This window comes from Humulus lupulus, chromosome 5 (genome assembly GCF_963169125.1).
Source record: "Humulus lupulus chromosome 5, drHumLupu1.1, whole genome shotgun sequence".
NCBI lineage: Eukaryota > Viridiplantae > Streptophyta > Magnoliopsida > Rosales > Cannabaceae > Humulus > Humulus lupulus.
In genome coordinates, this window is record NC_084797.1 from 5,040,097 (window position 1) to 5,055,973 (window position 15,877).

General features: G+C 36.1%; 1 non-coding gene across 1 annotated transcript; it reads left to right on the forward strand.

Annotated features, from left to right (window-relative positions):
* The first annotated feature begins 2,830 nt into the window (after positions 1–2,830).
* On the forward strand, positions 2,831–2,937 carry LOC133781182 (small nucleolar RNA R71). Its single transcript, XR_009869974.1, has one exon. It is a non-coding gene; the product is annotated as a small nucleolar RNA R71 (small nucleolar RNA).
* Positions 2,938–15,877: the final 12,940 nt, after the last annotated feature.

Consider the following 15,877-nt stretch of genomic DNA (forward strand, 5'->3'; position numbering starts at 1 on the left):
AACGTCTTTGACAGTCTTAGGAGTTGGCAGGTTGGAGATAAGGTCGATTTTAGATTGATCAACCTCAATTCCTTTTTCAGAAACAATGTGACCTAAGACTATGCCAGAAGATACCATGAAGTGGCATTTCTCCCAATTGAGGACAAGTCCCTTCTCGATGCATCGTTTTAAAACAGCTTCAAGATGAAGAAGACATGTCTCGAAGGAGTTTCCAAAAACGGTTAGGTCATCCATGAATACTTCCATTGATTTTTCAATCATGTCACTAAAGATGCTCATCATGCATCTTTGGAAAGTAGCTGGTGCATTACACAAGCCAAATGGCATACGCCGGAAAGCAAATGTGCCAAAGGGACAAGTGAAAGTGGTCTTATCTTGATCCTCCAATGCAATCTCAATTTGATAATAGCCAGAATAGCCATCAAGAAAACAATAGAAAGGATGACCAGCTACACGTTCAAGAATTTGATCAATGAATGGGAGTGGAAAATGATCTTTGCGGGAGGCGGCATTCAATTTTCTATAATCAATGCACATGCGCCACCCCGTCACCGTTCTTGTGGGGACAAGGACCCCTTTTTCGTTTTGGATAACGGTGACACCAGATTTCTTGGGCACAACTTGAGTTGGACTGACCCATTTGCTATCGGCTACCGGGTAAATAATACCAGCGTCTAGCAATTTCAAAACTTCATTTTTTACAACTTCCTTCATCGTGGGGTTCAGTCGCCGCTGAGGGTCTCTTCGAGGGATGGCTTCGTCCTCTAGATTGATTCGATGGGAGCAAATTAAAGGGCTAATACCTTTGATATCAGCAAGCGTCCAACCTATCGCAGATTTATGCGTTCGCAGTAGCTCGAGTAACTGCAATTCTTGAGAATTTTGAAGGTTGGATGAGATGATAACTGGAAAGGTTTCACCGTCTCCCAAGAAGGCATGTTTCAAACCCTCGGGAAGTTGGGTCAATTGAACAGTTGGAACCTCTTCGGCTGAAGCTTTCGGCTGTGCCCTCTCGCGAGGTAGCTCTTCAAAGCGAGGTTGCCAAAACTGAGTCCTTCTATTGCGTGAGTCTATGCGATCTGATATTGCAAGAGTAGACTCAATAGAGCTCGGACTTTCGTTTTCGGACAGAAGGAGGAGTTCATCAAGATTATCAAAGTTGTTGCGCAATTGAACCTCCTCGGGAATTAAAGAGTCAATCATGAATGTTTGGTAGCATTCATCATCTTCTCGGGGTTGTTTCCCGATGTGGAAGATATTGAATTCAAGAGTCATGTTTCCAAACGATATCTTCATTAGACCATTCCGACAATTGATCAAAGCATTTGCTGTAGCAAGGAATGGTCTTCCGAGGATAATAGGAATTTTAGACTCCATGTTTACCACAGATTGGGTATCAAGAATAAGAAAATCCACGGGGTAATAGAATTTTTCAATTTGAACCAATACATCCTCAACGATACCCCTAGGCTTTTTGGTGGAACGATCAGCAAGCTGTAGTACAACAGATGTTGGCTTCATTTCTCCAAGACCGAGTTGCGAGTATACAGAATAAGGCATGAGATTGACACTCGCGCCAAGATCAAGTAAGGCTTGGCTGACTTCATGGGTCCCAATTTGGCAAGAAATGGTGGGACAACCGGGATCTTTGTATTTTGGCGGTGTCTTTTGTTCAATCACCGCACTCACTTGCTCGGTCAAGAACGCAGTCTTCTTGACATGGTGCTTCCTTTTTGCAGTACAAAGATCCTTGATGATTTTGGCATAAGCGGGCACTTGTTTAATGATGTGAAGCAAAGGAAGATTAATCTTCACTTGTGTCAAGTGCTCAAGGAGTTCAGCTCGGTTATCAGGAAGTTTCCCAACAGGTTTCAAAGCCTGGGGAAATGGTACCTTTGGAGTGGCATTGAGTGGTGGATTTTCAGGAATGACTTTTGGAATACTGGGAGAGTTGGATTTAATGGGTGGGTCTGGCAAAGTTTTACCACTTCTCGTTGTGATGGCATTCACTTCCTTGACGTTTTGATCATTTGAATTTGAAGATTGGGCCATGTGTTGGCCTTGAACATTGAATTTCGGTTGGGAAGGAAGTTTGCCTTTTTTCGGAATAGCCAAGGATTCAGTCAATTTTGAGAATTGACATTTCATGTCCTTGATTTCTTCCATCATTTGGCGATTCAATTTGGATTGTTCCTCCATGAATGCATGAAGAGTATTCTCGAGAGAATTTCGTTGTGGATGAGCATTGTAATGAGGTGCATAATACGCCTTTGATGGTTGAACTTGTTGCTCATTTCTCCATTGGCCTCCAGACGATTGAGCTTGGTTGGAATCTCTCCAACTGAAATTTGGGTGGTTTCTCCAACCAGGGTTGTACGTATGGGAGAATGGCTTGTTATATGCCCCTAAGGCATTGCATTGCTCCTCATAAACCCCCCTCATTTCATTCAAAGCTAAGCAGTCCTTAGCTAAGTGCTCCGTCCCTCCACAAACAAAGCAAGGTTCTTGCGGTTCCGCTTGAGCAGCCATGTGTGACTTTTGCCCATTTTTCGTCATTAAGACCTCAAACTGCTTTTTCAAAGCTTCGAGTTGGGCCTTAATACTATCCTCTTCTCGAAGTTGATAGATCCCAGATGGTTTGTGTCGGTTGGTGCTGTCAGTAGCACTTGGACCAGTCCAGGTGTGAGACTTTTTTGCAGTTTCTTCGAGATATTCAAGAGCATCGTCTGGCTCTTTTTCGAGGAATTCACCATTGCATAGCATCTCTACAAACTGGCGCTCACGACTCGTGAGGCCTTCATAGAAGTAACTGACCAAGCGCCAGTTCTCATAGCCATGGTGCGGGCACTGATTTAACAGATCTTTGAATCTTTCCCAGACTTGATAGAACGTTTCATTGTCTTTTTGGGAGAATGTGGAAATCTGTCGTTTTAGACTGTTGGTCTTATGGCTGGGGAAGTGTTTCAGAAAGAAAGATTTGGTCATCTCCTCCCATGTTCCAATCGACCTAGGTCTCAAAGAGTACAACCAGCTTTTGGCTTTGTCCTTCAAGGAGAAGGGGAAGAACTTCAGTCGCACAGCATCGGCATTGTCGGCTCGGTTATAGAACGTGGCTACCACCTCCTTGAATTCTCTGATATGCACGTATGGGCTTTCGTTTTCCATTCCATGAAATGTAGGCAGGAGTTGAATCATGCCAGGTTTAAAGTCTAATGCGGGCATATTAGGAGGGAAGATAATGCATGAAGGCGTGGAAGTGCGAGTAGGATGGAGGTAGTCATTGAGAGTTCTTGGCTGGATTTCATCATTGCGAGCCATTGCAAATGGGTTATTATCAGGGAAATTTTGTGGAGAAGCTGGATTGGTGGAAGGAGTTCCGGTAGGAGTGGCAGATGAATTGGAAGAAGTGTCACTGGAAGTTTCGTGATGATTCATCCACTCTCGGAAATCAGAATTAGATTTATTTTATGTCTCTTTTTTTTTTATTTATTTTTCTTTTTGATTTGATTTTTTTTTTATTGATTTTTTATTTTTTTTTTTGTTAAACTTGTTTCCAGGTAGAATTGGAGGTTTTCGGGTGATCTCCAATGCCTTACTAGAACTCCCCGAGGTTACTGAGTAAGTATGGTGGATCACAAGTCAACCTTTTCGACCAAACAACCTTTAAGCAAAGTGAAATTGCTTATTTTGACAAAACAAGCTTGGTTTTCTTATAGTAATAAGTTCAACAATGCAATAGTGCAAAGGTAGATGCTCGAAATGTTCCCAGGCCGATTGGGAAGGTTGCCAAGGTACCGCTTTAGACCCACACTTGCCTAGACAGAACTCCCCGAGGTTCCCAGGTAAGTGTGGAGGGTAACACTATCACAAACCTTATTTAACAACCAATCTTTCTAGACAGAACAATATCGGTTTCTACCATTTGTAATATTACACAATTGTTCTCAATACTAAGAGTTTTATGATTGAAATTTTATGAACAATTTTATGCAATTGTATGTTGTTTTTTTTTTTTTTAAAACCTAAATTCTAAGGCAAACTAAGGCAAAGGAAAAGAAAAACCTAAACTAAGTAACAAAATAATAAGAAAAACACAAGACAAAATGAAAAAAAAGAATAGAAATTAAGAAAGAAAAATTGAGTAATAATTAAAAAATATTGTTATATAAATATATATGGTTTTTTTTTTTTTTTAACAAAAAAAAAAGAAAAAAAATGGAAAAGGAAACAAAGAAATAGAAATAAAAATATATATATATTTATATTTTTTTTTGTTTTTTTTTCTGTTTTTTTTTTTTTAGTTTTTGCTTTTTTTTTTTATAGATATGTATAAATATATATGAATATAAATATATATATATAAATTTTTTTTTTTTACATAAAAAAAAAGAGAAAGAAAAGAAAAGATATATATATATAAATAAATAAATAAAAAATTGATTGTTTTTTTTGTTTCTTTTTATTTTTGTTATAATAATAATAATTAATGAAAAATTAGTAAATAATAAAAACTATACTAACACAATATTTATTCTAACAAAAACACAAATAAAGTTACTAATATTTTTGTAAAAAAAATTCACTAAATCTTTGAAAATTACCTCCCCGGCAACGGCGCCAAAATTTGTTTAACGCCCAAAATGTGACAACCACTAAGCGGTGGTTGTAGTATAATCGGGCGGTCGATCCACAAGGAGGTAACCTAAATCAAAAGATTAGTAGAAAATAACACAAAAAGTTAGTAACAAGAAATAAATAAAATTGTAAATGGAAAGAGGTTTGAGATTTTGATATTGTATTTTTTTGATGAAATGATAAAGTGAGATAGGTGAGATAAATGTAAGATGTAATCAAGAGTTTGAGAAATGGAAGGGTTTCAAGAATCATCCATATGCTTGCTTAGTTACTTGGTTACTTGATTTAAAAATACACAAGTAAATAGTTCATATCCCAACATTTACTTGGAAAATCTAACATTAAAGTCCATAGTTTTTTCTAACAAAAGTTCATTTGAGTTATAAAGTTCTTTACTTTAAAAGCACAATGTTAATCTTATGAAAAATCTAAAAATGACAAAATACCCAAGGGCAATAATGTGATAGAAGATTAGACATAAAATTATGTATCAATATTACTTTTACTAATTAGAAGCACATAGAAAGAGCATGACTAATCCTATATACTATTAGCATAAGTAAATAAAAATAGCAAAATAAAGATAGAGATGAAAGAACATAAATAACTCAAATATATTACATTAAGAACATAGTAAATCAAAGTAGCAAAATAACATCACTTGCATATGGAATCATCCCTAACCTTCCTAGGAAGATTAGGCCATTATGCTCATGATTCTCACAAAATTCTTAGAAGAAAATATGAGAAGAAAGTGAGTGGAAATTTTGCTATAGTTTCTCTACTCTAAAAATTACATACCAAATGTGAAGAAAGTGTCCCTATTTATAGATGGGGAAAAGGACTAAAAAGAAATTAAACAACAAAATGGGGTTTACAAAATAAATCTGAAATATTAATAATAAAATATGATTTTGAAAAATCAAATCTTATTATTAATATTACCCTAGCTATTTTTGTGTATAGTCAAAATGTTCTTTTTCTAAAATACCACAAAAACATGATCTATAAAGCTCAAAATAGCAATTTACAAAACCCAATACCCACAAAATATGGGTTGAAGGTGGCTGTGGCAGAAGTGGGTTTTGACCCACTTCCAGCCAATAAAAATGTGCCACGTAGGCAGGGTGTTTGGCTTGCTTCGGACTGGACTGGCATTGGGCTGCCTCGGATGGGCTGATGGAGGCTGTGCAAGGCAGTGCTGAAGGGTGGATTGGGCCGTTGGGCCTGGAGGGAAACAAGGTCTCACTTGCTAATTGATGGAGGCTTTAGATGCAGCTGTGGCGGCGACGTGGCAGGCGGTGGTTGGCTGGCAGGCGGCTGGCAGGTGGTGGCTCGGAAGCTTGGCTCGGCGGCTCGGCTCGCGCTGGCTGCAGTGGCTGGAGAGAACAGTGGGCCTGGGCCGAAATCTTGGGCCTAATTCTTCAAGAATGCCATTTTTTTCCTTTTGTTTTCAGATTTAATTGTTTTCTTTTTTTTTTTCATTTCAAAGTGCCAAAATACAACTTTAATTCCTACAAAATAACAATAAATTAAATCATAATCAAATATTTTCATTTATAAAATAAATCATATTAATTCCATGAAAATATTAATTAAAACTTAATTTATTTTGACTATTAAAATCAATAAATGTGTGTTTTTCCACCACTAATCAAGTTTGCTGCAAAATGGTGTCCACTTCAGGTGGCAATTGCCTGGACATTTGAGAAGTTGACGAAGATGCTGCCCTCTCTGAGCCAATTGCCTTCAACCTAGGCAACCCCACAAACCCTTTCTTATAATGCGAGCGGTGTCCAAGGACATTCGTGACAATATCCATATCAAGTGGGAACTGACCATCGACATTATCGCCGACACAAGAAGCAGAAGATGATACAAGGGTCGTACTTTGCGATGCTCGACGCTCTGTCAGTCTGCACAATAAAAAGCACGTACCTCGAATTCCAATATAACATTATTTGAAAACCTAACTTAAAATTTTTTAATATAACAACATATAAATATAACTTTATTATCTATTTGTCAACATCCTATCATTAATGACTGCAGACCAGTGATTGAAAAAGAATGTAATTAATTTTGTTCCTGTATAAGGGAGCAAGTGGGCTAAAGTTAATTTGGTCATGAAAATCCATATCTAAATAAAAAACATGAAGATATTGTTGATATATACAATAAGAGCAGTTAATTCCATTAATGGGGAATTTACGTCTCTAAACATATACATCAACTATATTTGCAAGTTTGTGATTTAGATATGGATTTTCATGAACAAACTAACTTAGCCCCACAAGCTCCCTTATACGGGGACAACATTAGTTACATTCTTTTTTTATCTTAGTCCCTAATCATTAATCATAAAAATATTGGCACATAGATTATAAAGATTTAATTGTTAAAAATTTAATTAATAATTAATAAATAATTACTAATTGACACCAACCAATTAATAATTAATATTTATTAATTATTTACTAAACTTTTTTAAAGTTAAATGATCATAAATTAGTTAAGGTTATGCAACTTACATGTTTTGTCGCCGCTACATCACTAATCCATTTATCCTTCTTCTTGTGGAGGTGCTCGAATGTGTCGATCATGCTCGGAAGCTCGCCAGTAGACAGGTCCATCTAAAAAATAAAATTATTTAAACATTGTTACCTTTATAATATGTTCGTAAATGTAAGGATATAGGTTATTATAATTTACGTGATCATAAACATAGGCAACGATGGATTTGGAACCGTGTCCTCCTGGTATGGTAATTTTTGCTCGAGCTTCTTTATTTCTCTTCGATATATGCTTCAAACAGAAAATAGTACTCATTAATCTAGATTGTAATTTCATAATTAAACATTAATGTAAAATCTACAGCATACCTGGAAAGAATTAAAAGCTCAAAAATCGCATAGAATTGCCCAATCAGAAGAAGTAATCGACCCAAAAGGTTTTGACTTCGCTCTCTCGTTGTCCACCTCTCCTCCAACCTCTAACCAGTGTTTCTTCATCATGTGGCGCCAATCAGTCAGATTCTTTTGCATTTATCTTACCATGACATTATTGATTACTGGATTGTCTTGTGGATAAATGAATTTGTCCTAAAATCACAATTAAATTGGAATTTGTTAAAATATTACGAAGATAGACAAAATCTTTAATAGTGAGTTATTAAAGATTTAAAAAATGCTTACAGATAGCCTCTGCCGAATAACTTGGATATCAGCAGGTTTTACTTGTTCCCAACTCCTGTAGTTGGGGGTACGGTGTTACGCAAATAACGAGCCATGGAATTGTTGAACCACTTGCGGTACGTTTGAATAGCTTTTCCAGTTTGTGCATCAAACTCTAATTTCAGATGGCTAACGTTTTTGGTGGCCAGCTCCTTCTCGATATTGGCATCGTAATAAGCTCCCTTACCCCTCTTGGAGCCACCACCGGTGTCATTACTTGGTTCGGCCATTCTACATTAAAATATTCATTAATTAACTAATTCAAATTATGTATGTCTGTTGTTTTTTTTATATAAAATTAACATTTTATTACTTATGGTTTCCCAACCTACCCTATTCCAACCTAGTGGGCCCCTTGGAGATAATAAGCAGTCATGTACTTTTCCCCATTTTTTCAAGATGTTTCTCAAACATCTTGAAAAAATGAGGAGTAGTACATGAATACATTGGCTATCCCCAAGGCATCCACTAGGTGCATGTCTATTACTTTATATATATAATCAATATTTTATTACTTATGGTATTTCCAAACCTACCCTATTCTGACCTAGTGGATCCCTTGGAGATAGTAAGCAGTCATATAGTTCTCCACATTTTTTCAAAATGTTTCTCAAACATCTCGAAAAAATGAGGAGCAGTACATGAATACATTGGCTATCCCCTAGGCATCCACTAGGTGTATGTCTGTTGTTTTTTGTTATAAAATTAACATTTTATTACTTATGGTCTTTCCCAACCTACCCTATTCCGACCTAGTGGATCCCTTGGAGATAGTAAGCAATCATGTACTAATTCTCATTTCTTCAAGATATTTCATCAAATATCTTGAAAAAATGAGAACCAGTACATGAATACATTGATTATCCCCAAGGCATCCACTAGGTGTATGTGTACCTATATCTGATACTATCATTAATTAATGATAATAAATAAAGTTTTCATTGAATTAAATAAAAAGTTACATATGCTTGTTTAAATTACATATCACTGTCCTCATCATCACTAACTACAACATCATTACGAACACCACTATCGACTAGAACATTGTCGTCATCCTCATCGTCTTCATACTCGGCCAACGTGTCGTCTTCAAATTCAACTTCATCATCGACAACAAATTCATCCGAACCTTCGCCAACCAAAGCATCGACGTTGTACACTTCAGTGGGATTGACATCAACCCAATCATACTGAAGATTATCAAAAATTGGAAGTTCTACCCACAACTAAAATGAAGAAGAATTAACTTCTTGCAATATTGGTATATCATTTGTGGTCTCAGTATCATCAACATCGGAATTTGAGAAATCTCATACATTCCTCGAAATGTATTCATTAACGAGCCTCCAATCATCCCCATTTTCCACATCTCGAAGCTAATACACCAACTTCGCTTAAGATGCGAGAACGAAAGGATCATCTTTATAACATTCTTCCTTCACATATACACTCGTAAAATTGGATTCCACTTTATTCTACTTGTATTGAACCATCTACACTTGAATAGGACAACATTGTAACCCATCAAGTAGGACAATTCAATTACTTCTTCTAGAACTACATAGTAGTTCACTTCTTCCTCACTTGGCACCATTACACTGTAATTTTGTGTTTTAAGCTTCATATCACGACCATGAATCACAAATTTCACACCATTCACTATCATCCCTGGATATGAGAACACAGTGCCGCTTGATTTGTTTGTAAGAGCATACAATTCATTATTCACTTCAGTAGGTGTTGAGTCATGCAAACCGTTCACCTATCAACATTAATATTGAAAGTTAGTTTTCGATTGATTAAGTGGGGTTTCAAAAAAGAATTTACTAATATACATACTCTTTCTTTAAACCACTGAGGAAAATTAGCTTCTTATTAAACGTCAAGATTTGAGCCCCCCTGTCTTCTTAATTCATCCATATGCTCACTACAAACGGACAACAATGTTATGATTTTTGCCTTTACTCGGTATATAAACCAAACAAATTTATTGAAAAAGACTAGAAAACACACCTAAGGTACTCCTTAATTTCGGCACAATTGTTCAAGATATACCACTCAGCCTTTTGCTTTAATTGCGGATTGAGGAGCATACTTAATTTCTTACCAAAAGGACGACCAACAGCCTTATAAATAGAATATTCCTGATTTGGTTGGGATTCAACGCAATCGTCATTCCTCTCAGATCGATTGAATAGAGTCTCAACCCCCCAGAGGTACATTGAGAAAAATGTTAAGGCCTCGTTGACCACGTGCAAAACCAAATGCACCATAATGTCGAAAAATGCTGGAGGAAATATCATTTCCAACTTGCATAAAATGGTGATAATGTCTGTCTCCATATTCTCAAGGTCTTTCACATTCAAAGTCTGAACAAAGTTTTTTGAAAAAACCGCACAACTCAATAATTGGCTTCCGAACTTCAGGAACCAAAAACGATCTAATTGCGATGGGCAACAACTGCTGAAACAACACGTGGAAATCATGTGATTTTAGCCCAGTTATCTTGCCATCATTGACATTGATATTCTTCAAAAGGTTTGCAGCAAAACCATCCGGGAATTCAACTGACTTCACAAATTCACAGAAAACTCGACACTCCGGGACACTGAGGGTGTAACTGGCGTGCAGTCTCTTCCACTTGTTTCCCTCTTTGCAGAGGTGGAGTGTTTCCCTAATTTTCATGTCTGCTAGATGAAGTCTTGTCTTGTTAGTGTCTTTAGATTTTCCCTCTAAGTTCAACAAAGTTCCCAAGACACTGTCGCAAACATTCTTCTCAATGTACATTACGTTCAAGTTATGCCTCAGCAATATTTCCTTCCAATAATCAAGCTCGAAAAATATGCTCTTCTTCGACCAATTAAGTTCAATCGAAGCCCTTTTGCGTTTCACACCACCAAATTCTTTGTGTTTCCCAGGATGTCTAATTTGCAAATTCTCTAATTGCTTCAACACATCATCACTGGGGTAATCTTTCGGTGGTGGCCACCGTCGAATAGTGCTCGTTTACTCCTCCATTCATGATCAATATCAAGAAACCTTCTATGGCCAATGTATGCAATTTTACTTCTAATCCCTACAGATGGAGTTTCTTCATTGCATGTGGGGCATGCCTTGTACCCTTTTGTGCTCCACCCAAACATCATAGGATAAGCTGGGTAGTCGTTAATGGTCCACAAGACTGCTGCACGCATATTGAACAAGGTACTATTGTATGCATCTCGTGTCTCGACACCATTCACCCATAACTCCTTCAACTCGTCAAGCAAAGGTCTCATATAGACATTGATATCTTTTCCACGTGAAGAAGGACATGGAATTAGAATAGACAACATTAATGACTGTGGTTTCATGCACTTCCACGACGGCAAGTTGTATGGGACAAGTATCATAGGCCACATGCTGTAAGAGTTGCTCATGTTCCCAAAAGGATTGAAACCATCTGTAGCCAACCTAAGCCTAACATTTCGAGGTTCAGCTGCGAAAGATGGGTACAACTCATCAAGGTGCTTCCACGCCTTACTGTCAGCGGGGTGCCTTATCACACCATCTTCCTTTGGCCTTTTAGAATAGTTCTATCTCATATCCTCTGCAGTATATCTCGAACTGTACAACCTTTTCAATCTCGGCGTCAACGGAAAGTACCGCATGACCTTATGAGCCACTTTCTTCCAGTTCCCACAATTATCTTGCCAACGACACTCACCACAAACCGGACAGAATTCCAAATTCGCATTCTCCTTCCAAAACAGTGCACAATCATGTTTGCAAGCATCGATGGGCTCATATCTCAATCCAATACTCCGCAACTTTGCCTTCGCCTCATAGTTAGACTTAGGTAAAATTGTTCCGTCAGGCATAGCGTCGACTAACAATTCCAGCAAACCATCAAAGTAATGATTGCTGCACTTGTTAATAACTTTCAGATGCATCAGCTTCACTAAGAAGTTCAACGCGGAATACTTTCAGAAACCTGGGTACAGTTCACTTGACATCTCCTTAAATAAATTGTCATACTTGTCGCGATGTTGAACATCATCTTGGGGAGGATCATTATAGTTTCCAGTGGGAATGTCATCTTCAGCGTAAACATCCTCTAGGATATCCGCTATCTCATCTCTATCCTGATCTCGTACCACATCTGGTGGCGGCAGCAGCGCCTCTCCATGGTAATGCCACACTTTGTAGGACTGTATGATGTCATTGTTGAATAAAAGCATCGAAATTGCATTTATAGGCTAGAACTTAACATTCCCACATTTCTTGCACGGACAACGAACCAAACCCCGATCGTTCACCTGATTTTTAGCGATATCGAAGAACTCCTTAACACCATTTCTATACTTCAGAGACCAACGATTCCTCGCACCCATCCAGCTTCTGTTGCTCGCCATCTTTAAGCGAAATAATTCAGAAAATATTAATAATTGTCTTAAAATAAGGGAAATGATAGTTAGAATATTTCATGACTGTTTGTTTCCCTAATTATCACTAAGTGATAATAATATCCTATCTCTGGCAAAAATAATTATTTATATTTACCAAAGAAAATGTAGCTAATTATTAATTGTTATAATTTTTTAAATCATTTACTTATTTATTACTTTTATTTTAAAATTAATTTAATTATACATTAATTTCATTTTGTAATTTTTTATTAAATTCTTCAATTTGTATTTGATTATTTACTTAATTAATAACAATTTTATTATATTTATATTTTACTTAATTATATTTTTAATTTTTTTCAATTACATAACATCTAATATTAATGTTAAAATTAATTATTAATTATTATGATTGGTAATTTTATTTTATTTAAATTATAGTTAAAAATTATTTTTTTGATGTATTTTTTAATTAAACTAAAACTTTTATTTAATTAATTATTAAACTTTTATTAATTTTACTAACTCTAACAAAATATGGGCAGCATAACGACTATATTTCAAACTATCCCAAAAATTTAAAAACCTACAAATTAAACATATATATAACCAGAATATTCTCATATCATAAAAAATATATAGATATATACATTAACAAATACATCAATTTACATATATACAAATATTTAACCACAAAAAAGCATATACCAAAACTGATTTTTTTATTAATACAAAAAAAAATTATTAAATACATATTTACAAACATATCACATTTAATATAAAACAATTTTAAAATATAAACATACATTATTAATCTGATTTTTTTTTTAAGTTCAAACTTTAACTAAAATACATATATCACAAAATACAATATAATAAATATTAACAAGCAAAAATAAAAATATTACAGTGAGTGAAGTGGCTCCGCACTAGCAGTGGTTCCGCTCTAACTGCTTCGGCAGTGGCTCGAGGACTCCATAGAAACAAAAAAAATTAAATTCAATACATAAATAAAATAAAACACAAAACTATATTATAAAACTTACAATGGGCGACTTGGAGGAGGAAGGGGCGGCAGTGGTGGCTCGCGGTGGGGTGAGGTGGGGGCTCTGGTGGGGTGCCGTCGGGGTGGGTTGGCTTGGGTGGGGTGGGGTGGGGTGGCCGTCAGGGTGGGTGGGCTCGGGTGGGGTGGCCGTCGGGGTGGGTGGGCTCAGGGTGCGGCTCGTGGGGGTGCGACTGGTGGGGTGGTGGAGGAAAGAGAGAAAACCAGAGAGAAGAGAAGAAGAAAGAAATTGACGAAAAAAAATGGGGAAGAAGGGCTCGAGCGGCTGAGGATATCGTTATGACTTTTGCCGGCGCGTTTAGTTGCGCCGGAAATATTCAGTACTAAAACCCTAGGTCAAAACGACATTATTTTAATAAGCCCAACTTTTGCCGACGCAAAATTAGACTTTTGTCGGCGCAACGAAATGCGCCGACAAAAGTCTATCCACCTACCTTCTTGAAAATGTGCATTTTGTTAAAATACACGTTTGAATTTTGCTGGCGCGTTAGGTGAAATACGTCGACAAAAGTGTATGATCTTTTTTTTTAAAAAATCGATAGACCTTTTGCCGACGCAATTCGGGGCTGCGCCGGCAAAAGTCCTTGTTTTTGCCAGCGCGTTTCACTAAATGCGCCAACAAAGGTTTATTTTGCCGATGCGATTCCGAATTGCGCCGGCAAAAGCTTTCTTTCTTGTAGTGGATTCATGTTTATCATCATGGATTAATTGTGCTTACTCTTTGGGTGGATGAAGAACTATTTTGCTCCTAGTTTTATAGGATGCATGACATTATGGATTTTTTTTCAATGATAATAAATTTCATTGCAACAAAAAAAAAAGTATGGAGAACTCAATAAAGTTGATTTATTAGACTGGGTTGTTATTTTGAAGACTCGTGATCTTATTTTCTGCAATGCCATAAATAATAGTAACAAAATTTAATCATAGGTGGCATTATTGTTCGCAACAATCTATTGAACATGCTTCTTATTCTCTTGCAGTTATCACCAACATTAGGTTTGGACAATTCTGATCAAGATCGAACACCAAGGGTCAACCATGGTGGATTAGATCGACCATATCTTAGACCAAAATGGTATCAAGTTTTATAGGAAAAAAAGGGCTTATATAGGGTAAGGAAAATCTTGGGTGTACCCTCAAAAGGGGGCATACCGGTGCATCCCCTCTTTAGTTTTTGCCTCTAAAGTATTTTCAGCATAAATTTTTTTTTATGATTATGTATATTTTAGTTATTTAGAATGTCCTACAAAATTTTCAGTAAATTCTAAATAATTTACAGTGTCGAAAAACAAGATTCAAATAGTTTGTTACACGCATGACTGTTATTTTTTATGTGCGTGGAAAGTAGCTTATTTGAAAATTGTTTTCGACACTATAAATTATTTAGAATTTCCTGAAAAATTGTAGGATTCTCTACATAACTACAATATACACAGCCATAAAAAAAATTTACGCCGAAAATACTTCCCAAACCAAAAACTAGAGAAAGGATGCACTGGTGTGCCCTTTTTTGGAGGGTACACCAGAGAACTTTCCTATAAGGTATACAAATTTTTCTAGATTTAGGAACTTTGTTTCTTTTTTTTTTTTTTCCAGATTTTAATTATTTTAAAATAAAAAAAAGCCATATTAATGTAAAATCCTTATTAATGCAAAATACCCTCAAATTAAGTGTCAAAATATACAATTTTATATTGACCACAGAGCATTATAAAATTATTCCACCTATTATTGATAACTATAATGATTGATTTTAGCATAAAAATATAAGGAAAAAAAGAAAGAAAAAAAGTGTAGGGAAAAAATTAATAAAATAAATATAAATAAGATGTCTGTATCAATAATAATGATAAAAAATGTATTTTTGAAATAATTAATTTATTAAAAATAATATAGAGATAAAAATTAGAAGTATTGAGGCTATTTTGGTAAAATAATCCTATGTTTGGTAGAAAAGAAAGTGAAAGGAAAAAATGTGAAAAGAAAAAGAAAATGTTTAGTAGGAAAGAAAAGTGGAGAGAAAAAAAAGTGAAGAGAATAATATTGTGTGGTACCCACCAATTTTTTTTCCTCCAAATTAGAGAAAAAAGTTTTATAAAAGCACACAAGTAAGAAATTATTATTATTTTTATGGGGATTTTTAAAAAGTATGGTTTTTTAGCCATCAATGTGCAAAAATATGGGAGTTAAACTTTCTTTAATTTGTATCGAAAAATTTAATTAACAAAAACTTCGTTTATGGGAAAACTAATCCCATATTGGAAATCAAAATTAATCAAAACAAATAAGCAAAATGAGGGGTACTATGGTAATTAACATAGCCAAAACTCCTTCAACCAAGTCCATCTTCTCTTTCATTTTGCCCTAGCCGCCTCACCATCTCCACCATAGCCAAAACTCCTCCACTCGGCTGCCTCACCATCATCTCCGCCCACCCACCCTCACCACCTACCAAGAACACCCCAGCCGCACCTCCGTGAAACCCAGCCACTCCTCCACTCGACTACCTCACCATCTCCGCCCACCCCCTTACCACCTGCCAAGAACACCCTAGC